At 37.3% G+C, this 25,435-nt stretch overlaps 1 protein-coding gene across 1 annotated transcript in view; it reads right to left on the reverse strand.

Moving 5' to 3' along the window:
• The window catches only part of ARHGAP24 (Rho GTPase activating protein 24), a 511,574-nt gene extending 487,440 nt beyond the window's left edge, over positions 1 to 24,134 (reverse strand). Inside the window, exon 1 of the mRNA XM_030313510.1 lies at positions 23,771 to 24,134. The gene's annotated coding sequence lies outside the window, so the exon portion shown is untranslated. The remainder of the gene's footprint in view (positions 1 to 23,770) is intronic.
• Between the last annotated feature and the right edge of the window lie 1,301 nt (positions 24,135 to 25,435).

Consider the following 25,435-nt stretch of genomic DNA (forward strand, 5'->3'; position numbering starts at 1 on the left):
GCTCTGCATGGTCAGCATGGAGTTTGATGCAGGGCTCGAATTCACAAACTGGCCAGATCATTACCTGAGCTGAAACAGAGTCTGACACTTAAACTGACTGAGCTGCCCAGGTGCCCCTATATTTCCAAATTTTAAAATATGTTTCTTACCTACTATACCAGATTTCTAAGTTTCACATGGGCAAGAATGAAGTCTTATAGGCTCCTATATTCCTCTCTGAGGACCTGAGCATTCCACATCTGAACTGACGACTGATAAATATTTATTGCTAGATTTATATGTGTCATGTGATATAATTGAAACAGTATATTTTGCCTAGCTAATCTCAACTAAGATAAATTTCTTCAAAAGTTGTGGGAAGGAAATCTGGAATAAGAAAAAGATCTTGGTAAACATGTATTCCATCCTCACTCTAAATATTCTTAGTTGTTTTAATGATTTGATACCTATTAGGTTGGCACTAGCTCCTGCTGGGTTAATAATCTGTATTCTTAGTAACAGAGCAGTCCAACTATTTTTTTTTTTTTTTTTTTTGTAATGTTTATTTATTTTTGAGAGAGAGAGACAGAGTGAGCAGGGGAGAGGCAGAGAGAGAGACACACACACAGAATCCAAAGCAGGCTCCAGCTCTGAGCTGTCAGTACAGAGCCCAACACAGGGCTTGAACCCATGAACTGCGAGATCATGATCTGAGCTGAAGTCAGACGCTTAACCGACTGAGCCACCCAGGAGTCCTCCAACTGTTTTCTAAGGACATAAAATTATTTATTGTCATCACCTAATATATGTTTATTCTCTATTGGAGCCATGACATTAAAATGAATATTATGGAACCCCGACTTCTAAGTATTCAATATTATGGAAATATGGGGCTGTCTTAAACATCTGAATCAGTGCTGTCTCACAGAACTATAATGAAAGTCATGTATAAAAATTTCTACTACCTACAATTAAAAAAGTAAAAAGAAACAGGTGACATTAATTTTAATAATGTACTTAAACCCAATGTATCCAAAAATGTATCATTTTAACATGCAAACAATATTAAAAATATTAGTGAGATATTTTACATTCTTTTTACTAAGTCTTAAAAATACAGTGTATATTTTATGCTTACAGCACATCTCCATTTGGAGGCTAAATTTTTATCAGAAATACTTGATTGTTATTAGGAATGAAATTTAAAACTCATAGTTTAAAAAGCAGATTTCCAGAAACCTAGTTATTCCAAAAAATACTTAAACTGTTTGCAATAATTGAAAAAAAATGTGTTTAAAAAAGTATTTTTTAATGTTTATTTATTTTTAAGAGACAGAGAGACAGAGAGACAGAGTATGAGCAGGGGAGGGGCCGGGGGGGGGGGGGGAGACACAGAATCCGAAGCAGGCTCCAGGCTCTGAGCTGTCAGCACAGAGCCCAACACGGGGCTTGAACTCGTGAACTGTGAGATCATGACCTGAGCCGAACTCAGATGCTTAACAGACTGAGTCACCCAGGCACCCCCAAAAATGTGTTTTTAAACTCAAATATAAATTAATTAAGTTAAAATTAGAAACAAATTAAAAACTCAGTTCCTCAGTTGTACTGGCACGAGGGCAAATGCTCAATAGCTGTGGCTACCATGCGGAACAGCACAGAGCTGAGTCAATCACTATCCACACTTCTCCTTCAGCAACAATATGCAAGGCACATGTTTCTTTGTCTTATTTTGGTTTGCACTTTGTTGTTTAATGGAACCTTCCTTTAAGTGGTGATAATGGAAGATGGTTGTAGTAGCTGATGCAAGGGAAGGACCAATCCTAGGTCCAGTCAAGGGTATAAGCCAAGTGGGAGCTCTCTTCAACTGGACCCCTTGAGAATGTGCCTTCACTTTTCATGGTTTCACATATTTGAACTTGAGTAATCACCACAGGCAGGAGGAAAGAAGAATGAAAGACTGATAAAGGCTTTCTGATCTTCCAGGTGTTGGCCTCCCACATAAAGCCACGTGACCTCTTAGAAGTACCTTTCATTTCCTTAGAATGTAGATAAGCAGTTTTTAGTTGTACATATATGCATTTTTTTTCATAAAATGACCCTGGTAGGGTGCAGATATTTTAGTAAATACTTTAAAACTTTCATGTACACAAGACTCACGTGAGAAATTAGAATATAAATTCCAGGGCCCTCTTTCCAAAGATTCTAATTTTTCTCCGGGCTTTACAGGAGAAAGACTCTCTTTGCTCTCTTCACTCTGTTATGCCCTGGCCAATGGATTTCCCCTCTTAGGGAAGTAGAATCTCACTCTCTAAAGGCAGTTCAGCATGACGCTCAGTTCAGAAACAGGACACAGAGCCTCTGTGCTCTACAGTGTTCTCCTTTTCCCATTAGTAACCCTGAAAAATTCAGAATACCAATGCAAGCAGGTCATAGAAAAAAATAACAGCACTTGGCTATTTTCTGTCTAGTGTTGGGTTAAAGGAGCAAGGTTTTGTCTACAAAATTTTAGTGAGACTTGGTCCAGACCTGTACAAGCAACATGGAAATCTAGTCTGGAAAGCCAAGCCAGGTATTCAATCAAGATGGCCATTATTTTACTGTGTCCTTAGTTCCCCTGTAGTAGGTGTCTGGATGAGATTCAAAATGTTAGTCACCTTTGACACATTAACACTGATTCTTTGCAAACAAGTATTTTGTTTCCTCACAAAAATCTTCTTGCTCCTGTCACCAAAGAAAATAAACTATCAGCTTGCCTCATGGCTTATGCATTTATTTTACTTGGATAAAAGGACTGCACACTTTTCATTAACCAACTTAAGAGAAAAAGGAACTCAACCACAACTACTTCTTGTTTAGACCAGAAATTAAAAAGATGGAAAAGGGGCTGGAATGCTGGAGGGAGACCCAAGTGCATGGCAAAGCCACAATGTGTCCAGAGACTGCTACAACAGTCTCACTAAAAAATTAAGGACAAGGTGCTGCATTTCTTAATTTAGCACAGAGGAAATGCTTTTGCAAACACACATGTTTAATGTTGACCATTAGTGGTAGTGGGCAACAGAGTAACAATACATTTTGCATTTATATAGTTATTACAAAGTGACTTCTCTCCTCCAATTAGTCTTTATAAAATCTCTGAACAGTAAATGTTCTTTTCCAGAATTTAATACACACAGAACTTATTTTCTCAAAGTTGCTCATAGGACTGACAGATTTGAGGCATGAAACTATTTTTAGGCTTCACAAAAGCACATGATTTAATACCCCAATTGGGCTATTCAGAAATGGATGTGGCAGAGTGAGATGTGGTCACTAACATCCATGACTAATAAGCTCAGCTGGTTCGGGTCTTTCCCATCTCCTTCTCTCTCACCCTCCTTCCATTAATTAATCACCCAGTTTAGTCATGTTAACCCTTCCATAGTTCTTTACTCCTTTCCTCCATTATCAGCAGTGTCCAAATTCAACCTAGACTCCTGGACATTTACCAAATGTCTCCTGATATTCTCATCACTGCATTGTTTCTTTGCACCTGGGTTTCTCTCTGCTTGAGATGACTTTCTTCCTTCCTCTTCCACTTACAAACTTTAGAAAATGACTTAATTCCTTGTCTATCCATAAATCTCTTCTCATCCCTCTCTATTTTGTAGGTAGAACTTTTCCCAGAAAGGATAAACTTTCACCACAGACACTGGGTAATATCAATTTCCCAAAGGTTTTCAACTTGTGACCAAAATATGGGTCCTAATGTCTGTAGCCAGGAATCTGCAAAACCCACATGAAAATGTGATGAACCGTGGAAGACCTAAGGCTGTGCTTTTTTATCGTTACAACTGAATATCCCCTGGAGCTTAAGTATGCTTGTCTTCACATTGTTGCATGGCCATTTTTATTTATATGTTGTTGAACTTGAAACCTGTCCAATATGACATGACATACACTTACGGTCAAAAGGTGATCAATAAATCATGCAAAAGATTATAATCTTCTCAAAAGCCAGAGGGGAAATAGACTTCTTCAAGGAAGCAGTTCTTTACTTTAGTTTATGAAAAGTAAATAAATAAACATTCCCACCATACCAAGGATTCCCATGCACAAGTCAACAGTGGTTGTGATGGACCTATTTCTGCTGCTTGATGGCCCTGTCACATGGTGATACTCACAAGCTGTTCCTGTGTTACAACTGCTAAGCCACAAAGCCACATGCAACCAAAAACTCTCCTAGATCCCTGCAGACAAAGGATGAGAATACCATATCAATGAGTCTCTTATTAACCCTCAGTAAATAAACACCTGTAGTCTCTTCCTTTTCATGGTTCTCAGTAGCTTTCAACATGTGCCCTCCATCAGTCAATAAGCTACAAAAATGTTGGCATTTGTATAAAAGAAAACAGAACCTTGTAACCACCAAGTGTGACTAATAGTGGAAAATGCATTCACTGACAGAAAGAGTTCACTATGCTACTTAAAATAAAAGATCAAAATCTCACAAGAGTAACAGTAGTGTAACTACTTCATACAGTCCCCGGGGTTTTGAAGATACCAAATCAAAATGAGATGCAAACATATATGAGATAAGCAGTACTATCAAAACATTAAAACTGTCTTTCTCCATCCCAGATAAATCATGCTGACATTCATAAATTACAGCTAAGGAGAGAAACCCGAGCACTGAGTCACTATCACACCTCTATCAGAACATCAGAAGTGCTGGCAACACCCATCATATTATAGGGTGCTAAATCCAGACACACTATTAAAAATAGACATTCTAATAGAAGTCACTCTGTCCTCATATCTGATAATTCTAAATTAATAACAATTTTTTTCTGGACTCAACTACTACTTGATTTGGGACACTCCTCCTCTTTTTAGCATTTCCTACCAACCCCATCCCTTCCAGCTCCCTTCCTTCTTCACTGAAACCCAGAAACAAAGCAGAGAAAGAGACTGTGATACCCTGCAGTTTACAGATCTCATCTTTCAGAAAGACAAAATGGCTTGTCAGGTTGGAGAGTCTATTTTTGGCTTAGGTTTCTCCTTATCTTGGAGTTTCCCATGAAATTTTATCTTATTATGAGAAAAAAAATTCAAAAAAAGGGCTGTTTTCTATTATTTTATTTCTTATGGGAGAGACTTAAATCAATAGAGAAGATATTAGGAGAGTAAAAAGTACATAGTAATGTATTGTTTACTTTTTAAATTTTCTATTTTCATTCCAGTAGACTTAATAAGGTGTTATATTAGTTTCAGATGTACAATACAGTGATTCAGCAATTCTATACAACACCCAGTACTCATCACAACAAGTGCACTCCCTGATCTCCATCACCTATTCTGCCCACTTCCCCTCTGGTAACCATCAGTTTTCGCTCTATAGTTATGAGTCTGTTTCTTGGTTTCTCTCTCTCTCTCTCTCTCTCTCTCTCTCTCTCTCTCTCTCTCTCTCCCTCCCTCCCTCCCTCACTCCCTCCCTCCCTCCCTCTCTCTCTCCCTCCCTGTCCTTTGATCATTTGTTTCTTAAATTCCACAAATGAGTGAAATCACATGGTATTTTGTATTACTTTTTTTAATGTTTATTTATTTTTGGGAGAGAGAGAGACAGAGCATGAGCATGAGCAGAGGAGGGGCAGAGAGAAAGGGAGACACAGAATCTGAGGCAGGCCCCAGGCTCTGAGCTGTCAGCACAGAGAGTAACGCAGGGCTCAAACTCAGGAACCACAAGATCATGACCTGAGTTAAAGTTGGATGCTTAACCAACTGAGCCACCCAGGCACCCCATGTATTGTTTACTTTTTAATTGCCATCTCCTTTCAAATTCATCCTCCCCTGAGGGACTGACTCCTTCCAATGGAGGAATAACTTCCTATTCCTTACCATGCATATACATCTTAAGTGCCCACATATCTAGTGGTCTAGAAAATGCAGTATGATGCAGAGACCACAAGGGAGCCATGGTACACAGGTAATAACCACCACAACAGCAATAACATTTAGTGAATGCTTACTATGTGCCAGGGATGTTTCTAAGCACCACTATCTATTAGCTCATTTAAACTTTACAACAACCACATAAAGGAGTTCTATTTTGGTTTTCATTTTCCAGAAAAAGAAACTACCACCAACTGAGATTAAGTAGCTCGACCAAGAACCACAGAGCTGGTAGAGCAGGATCAGAACCTGAGTGAGCAATCCAGAGTCTACATACTCTGAGCTACTGTAATATTCAGTTTCCCAAAGAGGGGAGAGAATTCAAAGTGCATATGATAAAAGTTTAAGGTAAAGAACATTAATGTATTGTTAATTGCATCTAAAGTTAACTGGATGTAAACAAGGGTGGGAAAAGGCAGGGAGGAAGCCTGAATATTAGGGATTAACCGGAATTCAGTGCTGTCTCAGCCATTTAACATTGGCTAAACACAATGACAAAAAAAAAAATGCCCTGGACTTCTGGGTTTTTTTCCTTGTTTGTTTGTTTGTTTGGGGTTTTGTTTTTATTGTTTTTGTTTTTCTATCAGATGCAAGCTGTGGTACATACCTATAATGACAAAAGGTATGTGCAACAGAAAAAAGTCCTCCTTGTCTTTTGAATGTCTCTTATGCAGAATTGGCCAGGAACGATACAGTATTTTCAGTAATGTTAGAAATAGGGAGTAGGGTTATAAAATTGTATATCATCTTCACCTGCACAACCTGAGGCTGATTCAATTTTCAGGGTAGACTTAAAGAAAAAGAATCAGGGAATGTGGAGCTGGGGAAATTGCAAAAGAACTATAACAATAACTGAGGGTTAATTTAAGAGGCTGAAATGATGCTATAAATAGCAGCCATTTACACTAGTTCCTGACCAAATTCTAGCAAAAACTCAAAAAGTTAAAATTTTCAAATATAATGACATGCAGTTTCCACGGGATTTTACATTTTCCTAATTGTGGGCAGCATTCTTCCCCAAATTCTATAATAGCCAGAAAACCTATTAGAAATATGATGCTTCTTTTTCACGTTGGTAACAAAGAAGGTATCAAAATTAGTCTAGTAAAGAAAACACCTTGGCTAGTAGATTACTTGCTTACTTACTCAAATATTCAGATAAAGAGGACATCTCCATAGTTTTCCTTGTAGACCACAGTGTTTCAAGTCTATCTTCCAAGGCAAAAGAAAAACAGTTGTACACAAGTAGTGTACTTTAGTTAGGAAATTTGTTTTTCACAGAGATATGGGCTAGTAATTCTGAAAGTGCTTTATGTGTAATTGAAGGATTTGTGATTGAGCATATCTAACACCTAGATCTTGGTTTCTAAATACCATTCTTCAATAAAAGAAATCTGGGCTCCTTGAATGTCTGATTCAAGGGCTGGATCAGAAAAAGTATAAGATTCACCTGGAGCATCTGAGAGTATAAGAGCACCTGAAGAAAATAAGAAGTGTGAAGATGGTAATATGAAGAAAAGACACAAAATCCAACTTGAAAATTGGTCAAATGGCCAAATGTGGACAACAAAATAAATACCAGTTATAATGGATTATAACTCATAGAATAAAACAAAAATCCATGTGTCCATACTGATATAAATAAATAATTGAATAAGTAAATAAGTGAAGGAGAAAGGAAAGCTCTTCCTTACAGAAGAATTTAATGTAGGAGTGAGGAAATAAAAAAAAATCATTGGGCAAACATCTCAATGACAACTGTTTCTTTTTTTTATGTTTATTTATTTTTGAGAGAGACACAGAGTGTGAGCAAGGGAAGGGCAGAGAGAGAGGGAGACACAGAATCTGAAGCAGACTCCAGGTTCAGAGCTGTCAGCACAGAGTCCAACGTAGGGCTCAAACTCTTGAAATGTAAGATCATGACCTGAACCAAAGTTGGATGCTCAACTGCCTGAGCCACCCAGGTGCTCCATCAATGACAACTGTTTCAAGCCGGAATCATCAATGATCGATATCAATTGATATCAATATTGATATCAATCATCAATGATTGATAAAATGTGTGATTGAAAGTATGATGAAAAAACTGGTCATTTATTTAGTCTCAAAGTATTCCCCCACAACATGCTTACGAATTACAAAAAGGATACTAGCAACTTAACAGTGGAGAAACTTGTCAGACTTAACTTAGGAATTGAAGTTAACATCATTAGTAATTAGACATCTTGACATCATTTGTTTCCTGATATGAGGAGCTGAGAAAGGTATAGCATCATTCTATGGTACTTTTGCCAAAAATGCGTAACCTGAATTTAACCATCAGAAAACTCAAATCAAGAGACATTTTCCAAAACAACTGGTCACTATTCTTTGTCAATTCATGTAAGACAAAGAAAAATTGAAGAACTGGAGGAGACTAAAATGCATGACAACTGAGCATATATGTGATTCCTGTTTATATCCAGGTCCAGAGAAAGGACATTGGTGGTACAACTGATGAAATTTAAATACCATCTATAGATTAGTTAATAGTGTTATACCAAAGTTAATTTCCTGGTTTTGATAAATTTAAGATCCTAACATTTAGAAAGGGTCAAACGAGAATTCTTTGTACTATCTTTTGCAAATTGTTATGCACGAAATTACTTCAACATAAAAAGTTAAAAAGTAAAATACAAATTTTAAAATGTCCCATGATATTAAATGGTAACTCTCTTGAATAATAATTCTCAGTAACAATAACTAACTTTTGTACCATGAAATGCTTTCAGTTATATTATCTCATTTTATCATTATCTCCATTTTACAAAATAATTCAGGTGACTTGACAATCCTAGTGAATGTTAGAACTTACTCTCACATCTAGAGTGTTTTGAACAAACCAGTGTAATATTTGGAAATCAACTGCTTATCTGGTTTTACATTTCTACAAAAGCTTAATGGGGGTGGGAATAGAAAGGAGTTAATAATAATAGGTATACAACAGTTCATTAAGAAGTTTGGGACAAAGTGTAATATCTAGTGCATGGATTCAACCCAAAGGAAACAAAAACAATGATCAATGCAGTACATCCTAGAAATGTGTAACTGAAGAAGAAAGAGGACCAGATAAATACCCTGAACAATAATAATGAGAAGGAATATGGGAAGAAAACAGGAAACTGATATGGTAAGGTTCCAGGGTGAAATAAAGCATAAGAAAATGTGGCAGACAAAAGAAAGAAAAAGGTGGTCAGAGAAAGGACTGAAGCAAGGCATTGAGCTTACAAGAGGAAAGGGCTGTTGATGTGGGTCTGTCACCTGCTCAATATAGTTTCAAATTCACTAGAAACTTCTAGTGGCTGAAACTTCTAAGGGAACTTCAGGTTCATTCTTCTGAAATGGCATTAGGGACTCCCAGAGGTATTGAAGGCTGTCATCACATGACAAAATCCTTGGTCTACTGGTTGACAATGTACTCTGGCAAACGTCTTCCTTGAACCAAGAAGCAAGTGTACATTCATGGTCAAAGTATAGATGAAAACCACTGGTTCCAATACCCCAATAAGTAGCTAATCCACTCAGAATCCCTCTTAGGACCCCTGCCCAGTATCACTGTTCTCTTCAGTCTGGTTTCCAGACAGCCATGTGGGTGTGAACAGGCTCCAGGAGTCCTGGTGATTTCTAGATAGCACTTGAACTGAAATAGAGCCTGACTGACTTATTAATATCAAACAAGAAAAAAAAAGTCACAGAAGAGTAAGTGGCAATTAATAGCAAAAGAGATATGTTTCCATTACTTATTTTTGTAGTCATAATTTATGACTCTGATATTTATAGTCAAACACACACAAAAAAAGAAGAGAGAACAGAACTGTTATTTTCCTAAAGGCTTGCTTTAAATGGAAGAAATATACCATACTAGCCACTAATGAACTAAAAAATAAACAATTATAATCTAAAAAGTCATTAATTATGAAAACATTATCAACTTAAAATTAGGCTAAGAAAGCATTATTTTTGTGTGATAAAGTGAAAGGCATTTAATATCATGCGCAATTTAGTCAAAACTTTGAAGAGAATAAAGCAAGATAATAGGATAATTGATCAACTCAGAATACCAAGTCTTGCACTAACTCTTATAAATACCATTCACAAATGAAAAAAATAAAAGTCAATTATGCTTGAATATCAGAAAAGTGTTAACATAAACACACCTATTAATAAAAGGCAAATTGTAGGCTACAGAAAGAAGAACTTGTGTTGGACTAAAAATAAAGATTAAATACAGATTAAATTTGATAAAGATTAAAACATCTGAGACTCAAACTTGTATCAGATGGTCTCTATGGGAAAAATTTATTAATACAAATGAATTAAAAAATTCACCATACAATAATGAAGAATTTTAAGGTATCATGTCATATAAGTTCTATTTTGGAAAAAAAAATGTTTTCAAATAAGTGGGTCAACTCCTAGTTAGTGGCCACTCGTTTCCCATAAACAGAGCACTACACTCAGACCACAGAGGTACATACATCGTTCTAATAGGAGTTGGGGCTGCCAGTTTAATAGCTTTCCAAAAGCTGCCAAACAAATATTATATGTCTAAATTGCTTACTACAATTCTTAATAGTCAAAAAATAATAGTATTTCCCTGCCTCTGATTAAAATAAACTACAGCATCAAATTCAGTCTCTCAGAAAGCAGGCAGGTAGACTGATTTCTATATGAATGTATTCTAAAGAGAATTCTCTGGAAACTTAAAAATAAAATAACAGGAAGTTGCAAGGTAAAGGAACTACCATCTCAAAAAAACTAGCTAATACCTTTGTTTCAAATCAAAGCTCAGATTTAAGATAAAAATTTAACTTGATCCATCTGAAATAAGTTACCAGAGGCTTTTGCTGCCTGTTCCCAAGTCTGTAAACACAGTCCTAATTATTCTGGTTACAATTTGTGAGTCAAAATTGGTATCAGGAATCAATCTCCCATCCCTTAAGCAGTCATAGGATCTGTTCCCTGATGACCTTGACAAACAGTAGCAGCACCAGCTGTAACTCAGCATATCGCTGACTACTAGGAAATATTACCGGCAATTTCAGTACATTCCGCCTTAACATCACACATGTGTTTACTTATTCTCTCTTTATGCCTCCCCTCCATGCCCACCCTCTCCACGCTCGTGGTAAGACGGGCTTTACATATCATTTATGCTTTCTGAATTATTTTAGCATTTCACATTAATAATACAACTCATTAATGATACCATACACTAATTGCTTGGCATTTCCACAAAATAGTGCAATATAATTTTATTTTCTGTAAGGGCTCTTTCTAAGACATTAACAAAACCTTTATTACATCAAACAAACAGAAAACAGAAGCAAAAGTATGCCACTATTATTATTTCCACGCATTTGGTCAGAGTGTCATCAGCTAAATTAATAAGAACTAACCCTCATAAGCCACCACTGTGCCATTCTTGCTTGAAAATACATACATTAGAAGCAAACTCCCAGATGGAACACCACTGAGCCACATGCAAACGTGTGAAGGAAGTCTAAGCATTTAGTGTTCTCTCTTTTGAGATACAGAAGTAAGCCCATTTTTCTGAGATCACATCCTACACTCTTCAGAAATGCCTGCAACACTGCATGGGGCAGCACGCTCTGGCCTCCCATGGCTCAGTGGCACAAAGATCTCACCTGCTCCCAATGAGAAGTCTGCCACAACCAGCTGAGCCATGTGCTGAATAGACAACTTGCTCTATTTGTCCAACCTTATTTCAGAAAGGAATCCCTCAGAGCCTTCAAGCCCCAGGCCCAGACTCATGTCAGGGAAGCTAAGGATACTCCCTGGAATGTTCCACAAATTAAACAGTAGACGATGGGATCACAAACAGAGAGATAATAAAAGCACAGCACAGAAAGGACGCTCCCTGTTTCTCAGCTTTATACAGTAGTTGCCATGAGCTGAAGCCTCTTTTCCCCCCTCTTCCATTTTCTCACTCACCTTCAATGATTTACTTGACTCAGTAAGGCATTGCCCAAAGAGATAAACCAGTTTTGTTGTTGTTGTTAAATTTTGTTTTTGTTTTTTGCATGAAATCCTTTATTTAATACCATCAGGCTTACTTGTTTCATTGTTTTCAGAAATATGAACAGCATAATAGATGAATGTACAATTGTAGTGTGGCTTGAAGACTGAATTAATGAAAATCCAGTGTGTTGAGAACGTTCATATCATATGGGTTCAACATAATTAATATTATTGCAAGGAATTAGCTTTAAAATGTAACTAAAACCAGGAAATATTATACCTTGATTTTAATATGGTGTATTTTTCAGCTGTCTTTAGGGTTAATCTAGTCTCAGTAAAAATGCTTTTTAATATTTTAGTTACAGATTCACTTGTTCTTTTCTCAGCCATAATTCCTCACCTAAATAATTGAGCACCAAAAATCATGAGTGACTATTTTCTCAATTTTGCCAGATGGTACTTAACTAGTGCCTCTCCAGTTGTGGAGCAGAGAAGGTAATTCATCATACCCATTGGCCATCTTAGGCTAGCATTTGCAATTATTTGTCTTAGGGAACTCAGGGTCAAGGAGGCCTCTGAGGAATAGGGCAGTGGGGTAGGAAAACCAGTCACCAAACTCAAGAGCCTGGTCTGCCTTGTCCTGACTCTGTACTCTGGGTAGACCACAAATCACTAACATCACTTTGACCCTATTTTCCGTATTGAAAGATTGGGGTAAGATGGTTATTGCTAATTTCTAAGTGGACTTTTGTTCTGATGTCCAAAAAATTCATTCTAAGAGGAATGTAGTGTATAACTTTTGTTAATTATGGAGGCCTAGCATAGATATTGAATATGAAAGATTAGCAAAAAGACTTTTCTTTTAATTCTGTAATTCTTTGTCCTGAAATCTACATTTTTACCAAATTTATATGAAAAGAAAAGTTATACATTTCAAATTAATTTCCCTTTCCCCCTTCTCCCACAGCAGTATTAAGGCCCAGATTCACCAAAGGAAGGAAAAACAGGGGTTCCCTTTCATTCCTGGAGAATAACAAGTTGGCTTTGGTTTGCTAGACAACAGTTTTACCTATCCAATACCTTCTACACTCACAGTATCTAAGATCTGAATATAAGCAATAGTTTTAAAATTAAGTAAATTTAAAATTAAATGATCACATTAACAAACCAAGGACTTGACAAGCTCAAGAAGATAGAAGAGAAAAATAATTTTAATTTAATAAACTAATCCTGTGATTTAAGTGATTGCAAAGCAAAGTGACTAAGGTTCTTAGGGTGGCCTTGGATGAGTCACTCTTGCTAAATGAATTCTATCGTTAACCTGACCTGGAATATGCGAAGGCCAACCTACATGCAGAAGAGGCCAGAGGGGGAACAAGAAGTACTCACTTCACTCATCATCATGCATAGAGCTATTAGGCAAGTGGTATTTCCCATTATAGAGAATCAAATCTACGCATTTAATGTCTTATCAGAACATTTATTTGGACACAAGAAATGTCTACTTATATTGAATGGAAACTTCTGTAAGCCATTTCCTTGAAAATATGGCTATCATCAGGCAACTAGTAACTTCATACTCAAAGGAACTATTCGTAGTATGTTTTCAAGTTATATTTGCACACTGTACTAACGGAGCTGAGATTTTTACTGCTTTTCTTACTGCATCGTCAATATATAGTGCATGGAGCTGGAGGCTATTCTCTCCCATGCATCATAAAAACACCAGTTGTCATCTAAGAATAGATGCATTTGTGTTACTAATACAACAGAAAATATATGACCACTTCATTTCTAATTTCCCAGATGACTTTATAAAAATATGGAATTAAAACTAAATCTTTAAACTTCATTAGCTAGTTCCCAATGGGGGTGTTCTTGCAATTCAGGGAGGGAAGCTTCCTTGTAGTGAGGAATTGTCAAAACCTATTACAAGATGTGTGGCACTCTTGATCCCTGGGCACTAAATGCCAGTTCACCCAGTCATTGTGATAACCAAGAACACCCTCATGTATTTTCACCCTCATGCCCAGTGAGTGGCATCACCTGTGCTCCCAAACCCAAAGCTGATGAAAACTAGCCCACTGATACATGAAATGTGTCAAGGAAAGGTCAAGTTAACTTTGTCATGTTATTTATAAGCCTTCTTTTTTTTTTTTTGAGCCTTGCTAATATATATACATAACCATAGTCTTACCAAAATTGTTCAAAAGGAACACATGACCATTTAGAAACCCAGATTTTTTCAAGGTTGGAACAATCTTATAAAGTATGTAATCCAAACCCCCTATTGTATAGAGAAGGAAACTATATGATTTGCCTGAGTTCACAGACGCTAATTAATACCAGAAAGAGGAGACAGCCCACAACCTCCCTGCCTTCTTCCCATTCCATTCTTCTCCAACCACAGAATGCAAAGCAGAGAAGGATCTTTGGAAATGCCTCTTAAGCTACTGTTAATGTGAAATTCCACTTGTGGTGAGCCAGAAGGTACACTTTTGTTTTTCCTTACACTTTTTGTCTTGAAAAATATTTTCATATACTACTAAAAACTTAGAAATGTTAATACACATGTATTCATTAAAAAACTGCTTTCTGAAAATCCAAGGGAAAAATTTTAATACATTTTTAAAAATCCAAAGGACTATTTAAAAAATTTGTCAAAGAAAGTCTTCAAGACTTTTCTAGTCAATTTGGATGCTGTGTTCAAAGAGTATATTTTTAAGTCTTAAAGTAAATAGACCCTCCAACCCCAAACCAAATACAACAATAAATTACATTAAACACAATAATCAACAAATATTCATCAGTGCAATTGTAGCTGCTGTCTCTTTACAGTAATGGAATACAATAATAAATAAATATCTTAAACACCTTCACTGTTCCCTTTGAGGGGAAAAAATATTTCGGTGAAAAAATCGATATCATTTCTGTTTTTGCCAAAAAGATTTTTTATCATCACTATTAGTTTTACATTAACTAGATTGTCAATGTCTTTTTGCCTGCATGTGCTTTTCAAAATAAATATCTCCATTACTAAAATATTGAGTGCAGTTTTTTATGAGTTCTTAATTTAATTCCTAATTCTGCAGCTGTTGAGGCATCTGGTCTATTATCAGTAAAATGTTTCAAATTAAACACAACTTAGATATTCAGGCTCAGGGCTACTCACAGGAATTTTAACTTTTTATCTTGTAGTGCTAGAAGAAAGTACAGGATCTAAATATTCAATGTCCTTCTACATATAAACTAATTGATGTCTATGGGACTTGAGCACCTGCACTGTGAGCAGGCAGTGTAGAAAAAACTGGGGAAACAGCTACAAAAAACAAAAATCACACAAGATGGCATTCTGTAAAGAATTTAAATCTTTAGTCAATATAACACAACATGTACTCTTAAATACTCTTAAATAATTTATATATATATACATATATATGTGTATATATATGTGCATATATATGTATATATATGTGTGTGTGTGTATATATATGTATGTATATATATGTGTGTGTGTGTGTGTGTGTGTGTGTGTGTATATATATATATATAGCCTTATCTAATTTTTTCATGAATTCCAAATGCCATGTTTGAGTACATAATTGCCCTTAATCACCTGGAGGGCTTGTTAAAATCAAATGAATGTGCAAGGGTGGGGCCCAGCAATTTGCATTTCTAACAAATTCCCAAGTGAAACTGATGCTACTGGTTCCTGGACCACACTTTGAAAAATGCTACTTGAAAAGATTTTTTTAAAACACTTTTTTTTGACAGTTAATAATCAGAAATATATTTTTTTTCCTTTTTACCCAGTATGCAAAATGCACATACACACAAAACAGAATTAAGACATATGAATCAATTCTTACTTTTACTATATACAATGAATCCTGACTTTTCCCCATTCTATTCCATTCTCTTCTATTCCTTTTCATTTAAAAAGAAACATTGGTCATGAACCATTAACTTGATTTTATGAACACAGCTTGAAAAATCCTGCTCAGGACTCTCATGTTCATCATTTAATTTAATAATAGTAACTGTTGACATGCAGCGATACTTACCAGGTGCCAGGTACCCTTCCAGTCTCTTTACAATCACTGCTCACTTCATAAATTAAAAACCCATAATAACGTTATGAAGTAGGTATTATTAAATGCCCATATTCATAGAAGGGAAATTTGTGGTTCAAGGGTATTAATGTAACTTGCCCAAGGTCACAAGATTTGTGCGTATCAGAGCCATGATGGAACACAAGCCTAATTCCAGAGCATACTGGTAAAGATTGCTCCCTTGGAGTGAGATATTTTAGATCTAAATCCCAGATCTACTACTTAGTTGTAGTGATTGTGATGTTACTAAGCCTCTCCAAGTTTCAGTTTTTGCATCTATAAAAGAGGGATAATAATAGGGCCTCCTCATGTGGGAGCCATGAGGATTAAAGAAGATGATGACCCATCACAAGTGCTTGGCATAACCAAGCACATAGTAAGGCTTTGGTAATTGTTATATTTTATTAGACAGAGACAGAATTCTCTGTTGCCACACCATACACGGCCTCCCTTCTCCTGGCTTCTAGTTCCCAGTGCTGTCTCTGGAGTTGCCTTTCCTCCTAATTACTCAGCTTTTGAGAATACCAAGTTATCCTATGACCTTGCTCCTGCCCTTCTCCCATCCATCTTCTCTGCCAGCTCCATCTGTTGTGCAGAAGCTCTCAGAACTCCTGTCCCAGACAATTCCGTGTGGCTTCCACCTAACTCTAAGCACCAAAAACCAACGCTCCACCATGGAACCTGCCAACTTGAATGTAACTCCAAAGATACAGAAAAGTTATGGGGCGCCTGGGTGGCGCAGTCGGTTAAGCGTCCGACTTCAGCCAGGTCACGATCTCGCGGTCCGTGAGTTCGAGCCCCGCGTCGGGCTCTGGGCTGATGGCTCAGAGCCTGGAGCCTGTTTCCGATTCTGTGTCTCCCTCTCTCTCTGCCCCTCCCCTGTTCATGCTCTGTCTCTCTCTGTCCCAAAAATAAATAAACGTTGAAAAAAAAAATTAAAAAAAAAAAAGATACAGAAAAGTTATTCCATGATGAAATTGTAAGTTGTTACCAAAAAAATGAAGTATTTAATCAGCAAATCATAACTGTGAGAAGGCTGAGGCTTTTTGTGTACCCCATAATGCCTTTATATAAAATCATGAACATTGCATTGACTATTTTGTATAACAATTAAACTATAAATGGGATTCTAGAACCAAAATGAAACTATGAAGGTGGCATTCACATAGCTAAATTCTAGATTTATGAAATTAAGTGCAACAAGATAACATCATGTTCTTTTGACTTCTCTGACTCATCTTTACTTGCTACAAATTCCTTCATATGAGAAATTTTTAAGCCATTGTTTGGAAAACACAATGAAACAATCAAAGATGACTCCTCAAGAAGGATGGAGAATTCTCTTTTGTAGGCATCTTTACAAACAAGACTGAGATGAATTCCAACCATTCCTGTAGTAAATGTCCTTCCTTGGGAAAGATTGGCTTGCAAATGACTCCCCCTATTGCTCATTTCACTTACTTGTGACCAGTGAGTACTACCACCACCAACTCAACTTTTCTCCCCTTCTCAGTAGCTACCTCCAACAACATTATCCGTTCCTGCTATATTTCAGCTTTCCTAAATTGGGTTTCCAATCCTCAGACCAAGGACCACTTGCACATTCTCATTCTTCCACTCCAGGTATTTGCTCACAGAGTTCCCTGGGGCATATGTCCCATATATGAGAATTAAATAATGGGGATAGATCACTTAAGTCCCATGGATCATACCTTTTCTATTTACTTCTTACCAGAAAATAATCTCTGATTAGGCTGAATATTGTCACCTGAAAGAGCCATAAGAGACTTCCAAGGCCAGTTCATGGATATCAGGTTGAGACCAGGGTCCTTACTATATGCCAAACTCATAAAACACACAGACTTTTATGATTTTAAAATTAATAATTGAAGAGAAAAGGACCAAGAGGAAGGTACCATTGTAAATAGAGCAGGCTATCTGGATTTAGGTAGACATAGTTTTGGTTCTTGACTCTACTGCTTCTGTGTTACTTTAGGTGAGCTTGTTTATCTCTCCAAGTGTAAACTTTCTCATGCAATGGGACCACTAATACCTGAATTAGATAGAACAGATATTACTGCTGGAATTACTAATTACTTCTAACTATTTCTAGAATTACAAGTCATATATGTAAAAACATCTCATGGAATGTTTGGTACTTGGTAGGTACTTAATTCATTAGAGTGATTATCATTATGTGAGTCTGTGAGACTCAAAGAGAGAAAAAAATTCAGGACAAAATTAGAGCTATTTTTACACCTTAAGAAATTTGAAAAATTACTTTGTTTCTGAAAACTCAATATGATAGGCAGAAAACCACCCTAGGTATAGGGTATAAGCCTCGATTTACTGATAGATTTCATTTGTAACAAAAAGAAAGTTTTCACTTCTGTTTCTCAGAAATATCCCTAAGGGCACTCTTCCATACATTTGTGATACGTGTATTGAAAAGAACTCACATGTTTGGTCTTAAATATCTATTTTCAAAATTATTCATATGACACCTAAGTTTTTCAAGAAATGTAAGATTTGGGGCAAGTCTATTTTATTCATCAGGAGTATAAAAACAGTACCTAGAATGTTTTTAGGAACCACGCAGACACACACACACACAGACACACACATACACACACACACATAAGAATCTGGAAAAATTATTGGCTCCCAATTACTGCACTGAAGTTACAAAATAGAGATTTATAAATATTTAACTACAAGTCTAAAAAGAGTAATATGCACACACACACACACACACACACACACACACGGAAGGTAATCCAATCTATTTCCATAATGGATTTGAGTTAACTTAGTTAAAGGGTATGGGTATGATAGGTGCATAAAAATAGGGCCAGAAGGATGCAAACTGTGTCATAAGAAGATTGACCAGGGTACAACTGAGCATCAAAATTTGTTCTGATTTTCTTGTTACATTAGGTGAGCTTCTTGGGTGACAAGCCAACATGAGAAACATGGTGATTTCTTACTCTCTTTTCTTCTAACAAAAGAAACAACACTAGCTAATCAGAAGAGCAACACTTTTTAAAGCAGTAAAAGCAAAAACTAATTTATGGCGATCCTTATCTAAAGACTATGGGAATACATAACAAAAAGTGCCAAAATATTTTCCATGCAGCCTCTTTTATGCTGACTCTCAGTAAAAAGAAATAGAGCGCTACATTAAAGGACTGTGTGATGAAGACAACCTAACCAAAAGGTGTTGTAATGTGAGTGGGACAGGTAAACTTCTGGTCATACGCTTTGATAAAAATAGAGAGCGTGGAAGATTTAGAGTAGAAATAAAGTAGACTATTACTCTGAAATACCAATGTTTGCTCTTTCAGTCTTCTCAGATATACTATATAAGGAACAACTTGACCTTAAGGTCCCTGGCTGGTGCCTAAAACACACGCATTATGCATTCTTGATTGAAAAATGATCCCTGTGCTAAACAGAAGAGGTATGCAAGTGACAGAGGTATCACTGCTCTGAAAAATGAAATAAGGCTATTTGTAGTTCGGCTGAAATGGAGAACAACCCCCTTCTACATGTCAGGCAGCAGAAATAACTGTAGAATAGGAATTTTTTTCAAAAGGAAACACTGGATTTGCCAAAGTGTGCAAATGAGATGAAAAGAAATTTAATAAAAAATCAGTAACATGAAAAAAGATGCCCCTCTGAATTTCCTCCTCTCCAGCCACCTCCACATTCTCCTTTAATTAAATCCAACTTCCTTCAGGCACTAGCACTCAAGATAATTATTAAATAGCCAAAATTAGTATTTCTATTTTGTTTGATTAATTAAAATTATTGCCCATCTACAGGCAACAGAATCTCCAAATTTAACTCTATTATTACTCCTCACAGCCAAATCCAGGACCTCCCACTGGGATTTGATCGATTACAGATTTCATAGTACAATATAAAAAACAACTGTGAAAAATGTGTATCTATTATAAGTGTTTCTATTACCTTTAAACTCAAGAGTACTTTGTGATTTTCAAAAGAAAAAGATGATTCCGAGTAGTTTTTCATTTTGTTTTGCTTTTGCTTTATAATTTCAAAAGCACAAATTTCATCTATTATAGAATTAAATAGGCATGTGTGGGCAGGTCTAGAAAGTGAATTATGTTTGTTGCCTTGTTACTTTTGGAAAGTAAACTCTGAGTCCAAATAGATATTTTTCAAATGGGACCTTTGGGGAAAAAATTATCTGCATAAATCGGAGTCCACTAGTACTTTATTCATTCATAACTTTGCTTGCCCATTTATTAAGGAAACATTAACATGTGTCTACTATATGTTTCAGTCATTGGGCTGGACACTAGGATACAAGTGGGTCCCCCACCACCAATATACCTATAAAGGAACACACTGTAGTTGGTTGGTAGTAATGTTTCAAAAATAAAAAATTATTTTAAAAACTATTGAAAGCATGTTCAAAACACCACGGAAGCAGACAAGATGAAATGATGAATTATTTCTACATAGAATTGCATAAATTCTCCCAAAGGAAGTTCCAGTTGAAATGGACCACCAAGAATCAAGTGGGACTTTCCAGGCAAAGGGAATTCCTGGAGAAAGGAGATCCATTAGCAAAAAAAATCAAAAGTGTGAACAATGAGGAGCCATTGTGCAGGAAGGAGAAGCTAAAAAGGAAGGGTTTTGAAAAGCTTTTAGTCACTATATTGAAGAGTTTAAAGTTAATGCTGTAGGTTGTTGGGATCCTGGGATCCATCAAAGGTTTTAGAATAAGGGATTGACACAATTAGATTTGCCCTTTATAAAGGTTAATTGTAGCATTGCCACAGTTCAGTGTAGATGCTGCTTTAAAGCACATATGTACACAATAACCTCTGAAAACTGAACATTCCTTGAATCTCACCAGAACAATTTCCCCACGTCCAAATGTGCTTTTACTTAGCCGCTGAAACCATCATAATCTTATAAAGTTTGAGTCTGAGTAATGAAGACAGATGGGTCACCATTTCCAGACTCAATCTGAGGCTCCAACTCTTCACATGAAGAGCATTAACTTCATGGCTAAGTTGACTATTTACAATTTTATTTTTAAATACCTTTTTCCATCTGGGAGAAATCTTAATCCTTCAGCCATGGATTAAAGAATAAACAAGCATCTTTGGATTTTAAATCTCTTATGCTTTTTTTCTCAGTAAAATATGACCATTGTAGAAAGGATGCCCCAGGTTCTTGTTATTGTTAACCTCCTCCATGCCCATGTGTGACTAATTGAGGGGCTGTCCCTTCCACTGGACTCCAAGGTGAGGCTCTAGCCACCTTCTCCCTCTTATTTTTCCAAAACACTCACCGTTACCAAAACTTGACACGTGGCAGAAAGAAGCGATCAGCATTATGTAAACTCAACTCATAGGAAAAGAACCCTTTACCACCTGCCTGAAAACGCCACAGGAAAATAACTACGGGTAAGTAAGATGGTCCTACAGCACTGCAAACACTAAAAACAGAAACAAAATCCATGGTCTGGATTTTGCAGCAGCTCTGCCTGCTTTTAGCCCTATGAAACCAACCTGGACACTAAAAGAGCCAGAAAGAAAATGCACTTAAATGGGCCAGTAGGTCACAACAAAACTACTAAGGGCACTGTTGGTAAACACTAAATAGGCTTTGGCCAAGACAGGAAAGTAATCAGACTCAAACCACTTATTACCACCTGTTGCACATTCTTTACCCTTCCTGCCCTTTCCCTTAACCCCTAAACTCCATCCTAGAGAGTCCAAGATCACACAGTAAATGAAGCCATGACCAGTAAAAACTCCCAGAGCTTTGGCCATTACTATACCAAGCAAAACCTGAAAAGATTTCACTGGAGATTTAAGCTCAGAACACTTCTTCACTTTTACACTTAAATGTACCATTCTTGTCTGGAAGGGTACAGTGCTATTTGTTCTGTAGTGATTTTTTTTTTCTTGAGAACTTAGTTCTTCCTCACTTATTATCAAGTTTTATTTTCAAAATGGTTCAAATTCACCAGTATATACAGCCCAAAAGAACACTACTGAGAGACCATCCACCTCTCAATTCCAAATCCCTATGATTAAGTAATAAAACAAAATAATACAGTTGAAAGCCAAGGACAGACTGAGTTTCAACAGCCTTTCAGATGTAGAAAAAAATTACAGAATCTCCTTCCTTTTATCAGACTATTGTATATTCCTTACACATACCTCAAACTAAATTCCAGATCTGAACAACTCATAGTTTATCCCTTATTCCAATCACTGAAAGGTCTTCCACCAAGAACATATCTCCTCTGAGTGGAAGGAGAATGTTATTTACTTTAAAGTTTTGTCAATATCTCGGTCTTCCAAGATGTCTAAGGTGACTTCTCTGACAAGTCAGTAATGGATCTAAAGAACAGATTTCTTGACTTGCTACCTGAAGGTCAGGCACTCAAGAAAGACAAAAAGGGGAATTGTATTATTAGGCTCTCTTAGAAGTTGAAATGTCCCCAGAGAAGAGGAAGTATTAAGAAATTTAAAAGGGAGAGCGAGATCTTAACAAGTCTGATGTGGCTTTATACTTGTTTTCTGGCTTTTTCGAATATATTAATTCCCTGCGTTTTATGATGCCCAACTTAATACCAACATCCATTCTTGCCCTTAAGGGTTGGTTTTCAGTTCTAATTAAAATCAGGGGACAGATTGTATTTAATCTGTCTGTCCATCTTCTCAGTAATTGAGTAAAGCTCTTAACTGTACTGTAAATATCCCTGGATTTCAATTAATTTGTCTTCCTTAGTAGACACAGCAACACATATTGTTTTACTTATGGATATGCAAACGCCTTACAACTTTTTTATTTAAAATACCCAGCATGATGTATTTCCTTTTTTTAGAAAGAGATCAAATGATGATGTCTTGCTAAGGTTAAAAAAAAAAAAAGAATAACAAAAGCTATGATAGAAAGAGAAATAGTTTGGAGATTATCTTTTAATTCGAATGAATTAAAGAAACATTTAATTCATATTTTAACTACAAGGGAGTCTGGATTCCCTATTACTAGTTAGTATTGAAACTTAGTATCGCTAAGAAATATTATTCCAAGAGTAATATTATCTCCCCTTCTAATTGGTCAACTTAAAAAGAAATACAGCCTGAAGTATTTTTTAATGAGAATAAATTATATATTTATATTTCAGAGAGGATGGATACATCTTCAGAAAGTTTTTTTAAAAATCTAGATTATTTTGGGTGGCTTAAAATTCACCAAAGATTCCCTATCATTTTATGTTTGCAATAAAAGTGTTCATTATTAAAACCTACCTCTGTATGCCTGTTATCTAGGAAACTCTCATAAGACACTAGGGGAAACAAACGGGAGGCGCGGTGGGAGAAGGAAGGATGGATAGCAAGGGAGCTGAACTGCACAGTTTTTATTAATTCCATCTATTTTTACGACAGAAATACATACTACCATTTACGCCTTTTCTTCCTTTTAAAAATAAGAACATTATTTCTCAACACACACACAAGCGCGACTGCGCCGCGCGCGCGCGCGCGCACACACACACACACACACACACACACACACACACTGCACCAGCATGGGATTCCGGCGATCCCTCCTCGCCCCCAGCAGCCCCCTCCCTGTCGCAGGCAGCTGTGCCGGCAGCCCCCGAGCGCCGCCTCGGCTATCTCAGCCTCCCGCGGTGGCCCCGGCGCACACCCCCGCGCAGCGTCACCTACCCCGCTCGGAGCACTCGACGGACACGGGACTGCGGCTGCTCTGGAGGGAAAGGCTCCCAGGACGAGCCGAAGGAAAGGGAAAAGAAAAAAGAGAGGAGGGAAAGCTACTTTACTTCCCACAACAAGGGGACGTGCTGTGCCCCATGCACTTGGTTGCTCAGCAGCTGTGGTTTCAGAGGAAATACGCAGCGGCCGAAAGAGCTGCAGCTGGGGTGGAAAGTTGTGGGTGTTTCCCCCCACCACTGCCCACGTCTCGATCCTCTCCTGTCCCCGAAGCAGTCCTGACAGCTCCCCGGGCCTTGGAGACCCTCCGGAGTCCCGCCGGTTTCCCCCGGAGCTGGGCTGAGTTGCCACATGCACTTGAGAAATCCTAGCAGTTGCGCAAAGAGTCCCAGAAGTTAGAAAGAGTGATTGTGTGTGAATGTGTAAATATACAGTACAAGAGGCTGGAACAACTGAGCAGGGCCAACCCTCAGACGCAGCCCAGGGTTTCAGATTTCATTTGGCAACTGGCAGCTTTAGAAGATTCGAGCCGCACTACTGGGGAGTCAGGGAAGAACGGTGCCCTGGCCCTTGCGTCTCACCGCTAGGTTATCTCGTAGGCTGAGTAACACAGCCCGACGCCCGGTTCCCCCCCCCCCCCCCCGCCCCCACCAGAGATAGCCCACCCTGCCTCTGTCCCCCCGTAGCTGGCATTTACTCGTTTCATTTCTTACGTATCATAGATATGTATCGGTCACCAGATCTGGGACTCTGGGTGCGGAGAAGAATGAAAAATACTTGTCTCCTGCCTTCCAGGAGCCCTGCATTTTTTTGGCCAAACTCCACACATAGTAGGTTTCACCTGCTTCCCTCAGCTCTCTCTGTAAAATCTTATTTCTCCAATCAGAATTACCTGAGTCTTTAAACCTGCATTCCTAGAAATGCTTATTTAGATGGATGCTCTCAGATCCTTGGAGAAATGGAAAGCATAATCACCTCCTTGCCATGGTTTAAGAGCTCTAAGAATTGCACAGTATGAGAGAAGGGACAGGGTAGTAAAATTTTGGCTGATGGAACCCCTTCTCTTCCCACCACCACCAAAAAATGCTTATTTCAAATCTAGATCTTACAATATAGGTTATCTGGAATGCCAGTATTATTATTTCAAAAAGCTTTATAAAGATCTCTGCTTTAGATTGCTTACAAATCATCATCAGATTTCTTTAAGACATAAAATAAAAGTGTTCTCATCAGAAATCTGCAGTGATATAGAAGAACATATATGCAAATTTAGAAACACCAAAAATAAAAGCCTATGTAGACTCTTGGGTTTGTTTGTTTGTTTGTTTGTTTTTCTCTCTCTTTTATCTCTTCCTTGGAGTTTTTCTTCCTGGTGATCTGCCCCATCCCAACCTGATGCCCCGCTAAAAAATTGATTTTCTGGCTAGAGAATTCTCAGCCCTTTAATGAGTCAAATTAAGTTCTGCAGGGGGGAGGAGGGGTTCTCTTTTGGCATTTCCTTTTTTAAAATGTGCTTGGAATTCCTAATCAGAAGCAAGGTAGCTTATTTTCTAATTGGTAGGAATAAATGACCTTTATCAACCCATATGGCTTTATGAGTTCCAGCTACATCCTGGAAGGTAAATGCCGATGGGCAGTTTTAGATGAAAGCTGAAAAACAAT

Source organism: Lynx canadensis, chromosome B1, assembly GCF_007474595.2.
Source record: "Lynx canadensis isolate LIC74 chromosome B1, mLynCan4.pri.v2, whole genome shotgun sequence".
Classification (NCBI taxonomy): domain Eukaryota; kingdom Metazoa; phylum Chordata; class Mammalia; order Carnivora; family Felidae; genus Lynx; species Lynx canadensis.